Genomic DNA, 8,811 nt, shown 5'->3' on the forward strand with positions numbered 1-8,811 from the left:
GGTCTGTGTGTATCAATTGTTGAATAACCAACATTAACCTATTTGCTAATATTTTAGTGAAAATTTTATAATCTACATTCAGTAATGAAATAGGTCTATAATTTTTGGGTTGGGTAGTATCTTGATCTTCTTTGGGTATCAAAGATATAAACGCTGTCTTCCAAGATGGAGGCATATTAAATAATTCTCTAAGGGGTTCTACCATTTCTAACTAAGTTTTTATAGTAAACCGCTGTCAAACCATCTGTACCTGGTGCTTTCCCTAACTTTAATTGCTTAATTACCTGCAAGATTTTCCCCGAGGTTATTGGTTGATTCAATTTTTGCCTGTGCTCTTCTCTAACTGAAGATATTTTCTCTTTATCTAAATATTTGTCTATATCTAAACCATTAATTTTATCCCCTTTATTTGGGTAACTTTGTTCGCATTTTAGTATTTAGGCGGGAAGTCTTCTTATCTCTCTTAGTGTCTATCACTCCATTCCAATCACCCAATAGTATACAGGAACTATAGTCCCACTGTACTAATTTAGCATGAAGATTTCTATAGAATCTATCTTGCTGTTGATTGGGGGCATAAATTCCCAAAGGTAATGTCTTTTTGCCTTCTAGGATTAGGTCTAAAGCAATATATCTTCCGAAGGGATCTGCTTCTATTAATTCAGCTTTCATATCTTTTCTTAAGTATACAACTATACCATTCTTCTTTTCCATAGCGGAAGCTACAAAATGTTGACCAAGTTTTGAGTTAATCAAATATTTTTGATCAGTTGACTTGATATGAGTTTCTTGCAAACAAATTACATCATTCTTAAACTGTTTGAGATAGTGAAATATTTTCTTTCTCTTCTGTGGAGAATTCAGTCCATTGACATTCCATGTTAAAATCTTAGTTGTCATCTTTGGTTGGCTGAAGCATTTTTAAAGCTTCCTGCATGGCCTGTTTAATCTTAGACCTAGCTCCTCCCACTGCTTCCAGACTTGTTATTATAGTTCCTTGATCGATGGCCGGTGATTGTTGATGTTGTTGCTTTTTAGCTTGTTTCTCCATTCGTGTAGTAATCATACGGCTAGGTCTTTGTTCCATAACACCTTGCGCTTCTAGAAGAGAGAGATGCTCCATCTTATCTGATAGTTGTGTAGTTTGCTGTCTGTCCTGTCCTTCTTGTGGTCTTTCTCCAGGTCCAGATGATGCAGGATATCCAGCCTTCAAAATATTATGATAAAAATCTCGGGCTTTCCATACAGAGTTGAGGCGATATCTTTGCCTATCAAATGTAAATATAATGCCAAATGGTGCATCTCATCTATACTGTTTCTGACGATTTCTGAGTTCTTCGACCAAAAAAGCGTAGTCTCTCCTGGCTCTTAACATTTGTGGTGGTATCTCTTTCAAAACAATCAGGTCTTGACCGCCAACTTGAAGCTTAGTGTTATAAGACGCTTGTAGTACCATATTTCTAAGCTCTCTTGTAGTGAAGTATATAACGATGTCTCGAGGAAGCTGCTTCTGCTTTGCCAGCCAAGAGTTAACGCGATAAGCTTTGTCGATTTGCCAGTCAAGGTTGGTCCCTGGTCTTCCCATCAGGCGGTCAAAAGCTTCTGATAGGATCGGTTTCAGGTTCTCCTGTTTCTCCTCACGCAGCCACCTTACTCTTAATGTGAACTCCATTTGTCGATACTGTATCATAATAATTTCTTTTTCAGCATTTTCCACTTTTTGTTCCACCACCTTTGTTTTCAATGTCAAGTTGGTATTGGCGTCATTAAGATCCTCTAGACTATCTTCAATTCCAGAAACATGTTCTGTCAATACAGTTACAAGTCTCAGCATTTCTTCTTTAATTTTAACAACCCTGGCATCGATTTTCTCATACAACTCCTGTTTAAGTCCTTTTATTTCACTTTTGATTTCTTCTTTCATTTCTTTTATTTCCTCTTTTCTCTCCTGCCTTATCACCTCTCTATGATCTCTAAGCTTATCTTCCATTTTAATTGTCTGTGCATTAAGAGCCACGCTTAGTTCGCTCAGGAAAAATTATTTCGTTAACACATCCCCAGCAGGGGGCGTAGGAAGCGGAGGCTGCAGCCTTGTGCCAGGCACTGGGGATGTGCCCCTGGGAATAGAGGGTGACGGCTTCAAGTTAAAACTTGGTTTTGAAGCCATTTCAAAATTTATCTTCCTGCAATTAATAGCTTTAAGCAGCTTTAAGTAAAGAAGCTGAATTTCTCCTTTTACTTTGAAATTTGAGGCTTGGCAAAACTTTCAGTGAGTAAACATTGTAACAAGACAGTTCAGCAGATTCATCACCATTTAACTTCCAGATAAGCAAGATTAATGAGGGAGTGAAAGTCTTGTAAAAATGAAACTAATTAAAAAGCTTCTGCTGGCCGATTGTAAAACAAGTGATAAGCATACTCCTTTGAAATTTTGAGTTCTTGTGACAATTAAAAAGTATTCATTATTACCGGAGAAACCAGCCTGCTCGGCACCATTTTAAAAGCCTCTAAGTAAATAGACTTTCAGAGGAGAAAAAGAAAAGAAGCTAAAATCTTGATAAACAATTATTGTTCACGCAAACGGATCCAGCTCGTGATAAGATTAAATCAATCAAAACTTTGAACTGAGTGGGGGAGACCTACTTTGTTCTGCACAAGGCAGTTTGAAGTTCCCAGCACAGAGGTCGTTCTGCTTTGGGCTAGCCCCCCTCTCCCTGCAAGCACAAAAGCTGCAAAAATCGAAGAGCATTTGCCAGCAGAACTATTTCTTCTTTCCTTCTTGCCTGAAGGGTAAGAAAACCTGTTAAGACGTCAGATGGAAGATGTACGTAGCCAGGAATTCGGAGGCAGCTGGTTTTTTGCTGCCACCACCAGCAGACTCCACCCAGGAAGTCCGCTGCACGTGTTGTTAGTAACATGGTGGTTAAGTGAATCTGGCTTCCCCACTGACTTTGGTGGTCAAAAGGTTGCAAAAGGCCCGGGATGCTGCAACCCTTGCATATTTGAGTCAGTTGGCAAGCAGCTGAATTTCGATCACATGATCATGGGTCTAGAATAGAATATAGAACACAATAATAGAATATAGAATACAATACAATAGAATACAATAATGGAATGAAGAATAGAATATAGACTAAAATATAGAATAGAAGAATGGGATATAGAATAGAAGAATGGGATATAGAACAGACTAATGGAATATAGAATAGAATAGAGGAATGGAATATAGAATAGAATAATAACTTTATTGTCATTTTGAAGGTACACTAATTGGCATACATTAAAATGAAATTTCATTGTATACAGCACCCAAATGTTGCAATTGTCATGTGAAAAACAGTCGCCTCGCTTTTTTCAGTGCCATTATAACTTCAAACTCACAAACTTTTGTAAGTCAAGGAGTACCTGTATTTGGTCAACTAATTTTTTCTCAGGCAATCCTGTTAGATGGGTTTGGCTGACCAAGAGGGTTTGGCCCCAAGTCATCTAAGGGAGGCCTAAAATCACAGACTCCTTGGTTCGTGGGGCAGACAAGAAAATAGCTTAAATATTGAGTATTAGTTTTATGTCATCAATGAAATAAGAGGTTTCAGTCCTGGAAGAAGTCAGCTTTGAACAACTGGAGCCAAATAGGGCTTTGGGTAGAAAAAGTCTTATGACTGGCCTATAAAGTATGATGGAGCTACTGATCAAGTACTATTTTAATGCTTGCTCCAAATTACCAAAGATTTGCTCAGTGTCAAAATCCCACATATTTTAGCCTATTTAGGGGAGGGGGAGGAATGCATTGTTTTTAAACGGTGTACAGTCATTGGAAATTTAAAAATCTGACTTCACATAAACATGCATTTTATTTAATTTGGCATATGGATTGAATGAAATGTTCTTAGGTTAGTATGTGGTCAGAACCCAGCCATTTTGGTCTTCCTACATTAATTAAGCACGCAAAGATTTGAATCGGTGTGTGAACACCATCTAATTTTATATGCCTATTTTAAAGAAACATCCACATATCTCGAAGTTACAATGTTTTGACTCAACTACACTAAGCCATTGCTTTGTTAACTAGGATTTATTGAATAAAGCACAATGTTGGATTCACAATGCTAAGCCACAAGTTCTGGCTTAGAACTCAGTCAATGAAATATGTTCATCAAAGCCTGGTTTAATTTAATAATGGCTTAGTGTGATATGTGAACCTTAAGCAGTCAAGATAGTAACTTAAGCCACTTAAAGCCACCAGAATACACACAATAAATCTTGGGGAAGAAAAGTTATTTCAATTGTATAAGAAGTTGTACATATAATCAAACCATATTTAACATTAATTGTAAGATTAAAAAATGTGTCACTAATGTCTTAAGCCCTTTACTGTAGATTTAGTCCTTGTTGCAGCGAAAAATAAAATTTTGCATCTTGTTGGTATATAAAATCCTTTATATTCTGTTCTTTTTGGTGCTGGCTTTTTTTAAACATTTATTCTTTTATCACCAACAGTAAAATACAAAACAGAGAAAGAAAATAGACTAAAAACATCCAACACTAACAACAAGGAAAAAAAGTGTACAAAAAAGAAAAAAAACTAAATACCCCAAAGATATTGCTGCTAACTTTTAAATTATTTCCAATTTGCTTGTATCTACAAGTCCAGCACTCCAAATCAGTACTTCAGTAAAAGTATTACTTCTTATGAACCATAGTTCCAGTAATACAGCCATATCTACATTTTTTGAAACTACCTTACACTGAATTCTTGTGTTCAGCTTGTGCTCAACCACAATTTTGTTACCTTTTAGATTTTTGACAGGCGAAGGAGTCGTTCATCCCAAGGAGTCCTTTGTAAGTTTATTCAATGAGTCTAAATGCAAAACTTTATATTTTTCTTGGCTGAATTCAGTTTTCATAACCCCACCTAGCATATTCTGTCATTGTGATTGTGAATTTTATTGCCTGCATCATCTACAGATTTGTTCTATAATTTCCATCAGATGCAATAAAATTCACTGGCCATAAGAGGGCCCACCAGACCACTGCAAATGTTTTAACATGGCTACCATAATATTGTATTAGTTACTTTAAACAGGTTTGTAAGCCACTTATACGTTCATTAAAGCAAAGTGTGTGAATGAATGAAATAGATACTACCATCTGAAAAGTTGCTGTGCCGCTTGTAAGTGTGAAAAATGATCGTTATAACTAGTCACTAAATGAACTTGTAAATCGACTACCTGTATTTTGCGGGCTCTCTCTGGATATGGATGGATGGAGGACTGGGACATTTGCAATTAAATGTATTTTGGTGTAGCAGACTATATGAGTACAGCCATTATGACATGCCTAACATGCCATGGTTAAAACATGTTTTTATTTTATATATATATATATATATATATATATATATATATATATATGTATATGTATATGTATATGTATATGTATATGTATATGTATATGTATATGTATATGTATATGTATATGTATATGTATATGTATATGTATATGTATATGTATATGTATATGTATAGCATAGCATAGCATATATATATGACATGGGTCATGATTGCACTTTTACTGCCATCTAATGGTTATCCAAATATTTGCAGCCCTTATGGGAAATCCAAACCTCAACTTTTATAGCGCAGATGCAAACTGCCTTGCCTGAGATTGTGTAGAATAAAACCAAAAATCACCACAGTGCTCCAAAGCACACAATATCATTATTTTGATTGCATATATTGATTCAGTGCCACAACAGCCCACTCAGCAAGGAAGGGAATGTGTGGGTCAAGCTGACCTCCCAGTCTACTTCAGTCCATCCCAAAACTGTTTTCTTGCAGCTGGCATGGGCCCATTGGGTTAAACCTGCCTACAACAGCTAGTACTTGTTCCATGTGTGCCCCCCCCCCTGCCAAAGCTCACACCAGAGACACACAATAGGCTGTGTTTTGTGGATCATCCTGCACCTGCCCTTCTGGGAGAAGAGCCAGCATCTGTGACCACCCCACCATCAGAGGTCACAGCCAGGATGAGCTCTGCCCTGGCAGGAGTAGCACCCGTTACTCAACAGGCATCCTGGCACCTGTTGCATGTTATTTCTACTTTGGCATCTGAATGTTGTAAAGGGGTGGGGTGGAGTAAAGGTATAAAAAGGCGGATGGGAGGGGAGCAACATTGTGGAGAAAACAAGTGGGAAGACAGCTGCCCTTTGCCTGTGAGATGCCCAAGTCAGCTTTTTGTCCAAGATCCAAAATTTCTTAGAATTTATTTTCTGCTGTGGGTCTCAATCAAGTCTTGGAAGTGGATACAAGTAGTGTTTCAAAATGTGACTTTGTTGACTTTTTTTTTTTTAAAGAAGAAGCCCCTTTTGCCCCTGAATTGCAGGGAATGGGGAAAATCTCTGATATTCAAGGCAAAACTCAGCGCTGGAAATGACAGTAGCGCTACCTACTTAGAACATTTTCTCCCTCCCCCATCCCAAAGGAGTCTTCCCCTCCAGTCTGAAGTGTAGGAAGTCAGCACCCGTCCCTCTCCTAGAAAAATGAGATATTTTAGGAAATATTAAAAGGGCAGACTTTCCCCTAACAGGGAGGCAGAAAGTCAGTCCCCCTAACCTTTGTCAATGGGCCCTTAAGGCCTGAGCCAGTCTATTCTACAAAACAAAGATCCACCTCCTTCAGGCAGAGCCATAATAGGAATCCCAAAGCACTTGCATTACATCATCACCTAGCAAGAATCAAGCCAAGCTCGGAACTCATGACAGCCTACATTACAGAGTTTCCATGGGAGTCTGACAACCAATCAGAATACAAGCTCAAATTCAAAAGCCCAGAGAGAGCATAAAACCCAGAGACTCTTAGTAACACTCCCACCCCCAGGACCTCAAACCATGTGATCCTGTCCATCATCAATAAACTTTCTTTCCAAGCAACTTCCTTGAAACTAGGGTCTTTTCTCCCCACTTGGAACTGAACCCACATGGACATTTCTTCCAACAGAAAGAAATGTGAGAAGCCTCAAAGATGTGGATAAAATGAAAGAAAGAACATTTACATACATTCCTCAGTTATGATTAAAAAACAACAACACAATTTCCACCTATTAGGAAAAAAATGCAATGTTTTTCCTCCTTTGAAACAGGTTCTGGAAGTCCACCTTCTGTTTCTCAAATTGGGTAGAAAAAAAAGGGACTGGCTTGAGGTGCAAGAATATGCAACCATCAAATATTAAAACCGATTTGCCACACCTGGATATTTTGATCACCTTTGAACCTTTCCATTCCCTCCCAATTGCCATTGGTGCAGCTGGCATGTATCCGATCACCTGTGGGTTATTAAAATTTTGTTCTAGTCTTAACATAATGGGAAACTTAGAGCAAAGTCAAAGAAGGAGATATATCCTTGTTCATTGTAATGTGTTGCTACCAATGTCTCCTCCTCGCTCATTTGCTCCAGGGTGCTGCTTACAAAGAGGGAATGCCTTGCATATTACTAATAGGGAGAAACTGGAAAAATCAAATTCCATCATCCCATCTACAGTACAGAAAGATATATAGAAGCATCATATGCCTCACTAGCACAAATAACATGAATTATGCCATTTAGCTTAGTCTCCATGGAGGCAAATTACAAAATGTGTTCCATTTTTGACTTATGAGACAGGTGGCATCATTTGCGTCCATCCGATGGATGCGCCTGGATTCCAAGGAGCAGAAAATTAGAGGGGTTATGATTAAGAAACAGACATTTTAAAAAAAGACCTCTGGGCATAATGTTGTTTGTCCTACCACCTTTAATCATCTTTCTTCTTCACTGATAATTTTTATTGGCTTAAAGTGGAAATAACACAGTGATTATGCTTACACAAGAGACTTTCTTAATGAATGGATTCATTTCAAAGGACTTGTACACACATGCGAAATCTCTCTTCCTCCCTCTCCCTCTTTCCCTACCACTCCTTCTCTCTCCCTCCCTCTCCCTTTCTCTCTCCTACCCCTTCTCTCTCACACTCTCTCTCCCCACTACTCCTCTCTCTCCCTCTTCCTCTTTCTCCCTCTCTCTTTCCCTTTCTCTCCTCTCTTCTTCCCACTCCCCCTCCCTCCTACTCCTTCTCTCTCCCTCCTCCTCTCTCTCCCTTTCTCCTACCCCTTCTCTCTCACACTCTCTCTCCCCCTACTCCTCTCTCGCTCTCTTCCTTTCTCCCTACTACTTCTCTCTCCTCCCCACTATTCCTCTTGCTCTCTCCCTCTTCCTCCCTCCATCCCACTCCTTCACTCTCCCTCCCTCTCCCTCCCTTTCTCCCTCCCACTCCCCCCTCTCTTCCCACTACTCTCTCTCCCCCACTTTTTCCCTACCACTTCTCTCTCTCTCTCCACTAGTCCTCTCTCCCCTCTCTCCCTCTCTCCCTCCCACTCCCTCTCTCCCCCCACTACTCCTCTCTCCCCCCCGTCTCTCCCCTCCTCCCTCTCGCTCTCCCCGTCTCTTTCCCTCCCTCCCCCCCCTCTCTCTCACACACACACCAGGGTGGCTAAACTCTCTAAGATGAGCATGTCATGCAAATCTATTCCGTCGTTCTATAGCTAACCTGGCTAAAGCTGTAGCATTCAAGCAGCCAAGACAGGGCCTTCAGTATTGCATTAGAGTGACAAGAGACATATATTTCAAAACAATTCGTGTTACGTATAAATGCTCTTTTCGTTCTGCTTTAAGGATGTTGGGATCAGGGCTGGGAGGGAAAACCCCACAGGGGAAGGTTGGTGCCAGTTGGAAAATGTTTGTAATGTTTAACTACCTCCAGTGATACATAAATATCCAT

This window comes from Thamnophis sirtalis, unplaced genomic scaffold (genome assembly GCF_051295495.1).
Source record: "Thamnophis sirtalis isolate CommonGarterSnake01/CBP01778 unplaced genomic scaffold, rThaSir2_p1.2 scaffold_2, whole genome shotgun sequence".
In the NCBI taxonomy this organism is placed as follows: domain Eukaryota; kingdom Metazoa; phylum Chordata; class Lepidosauria; order Squamata; family Natricidae; genus Thamnophis; species Thamnophis sirtalis.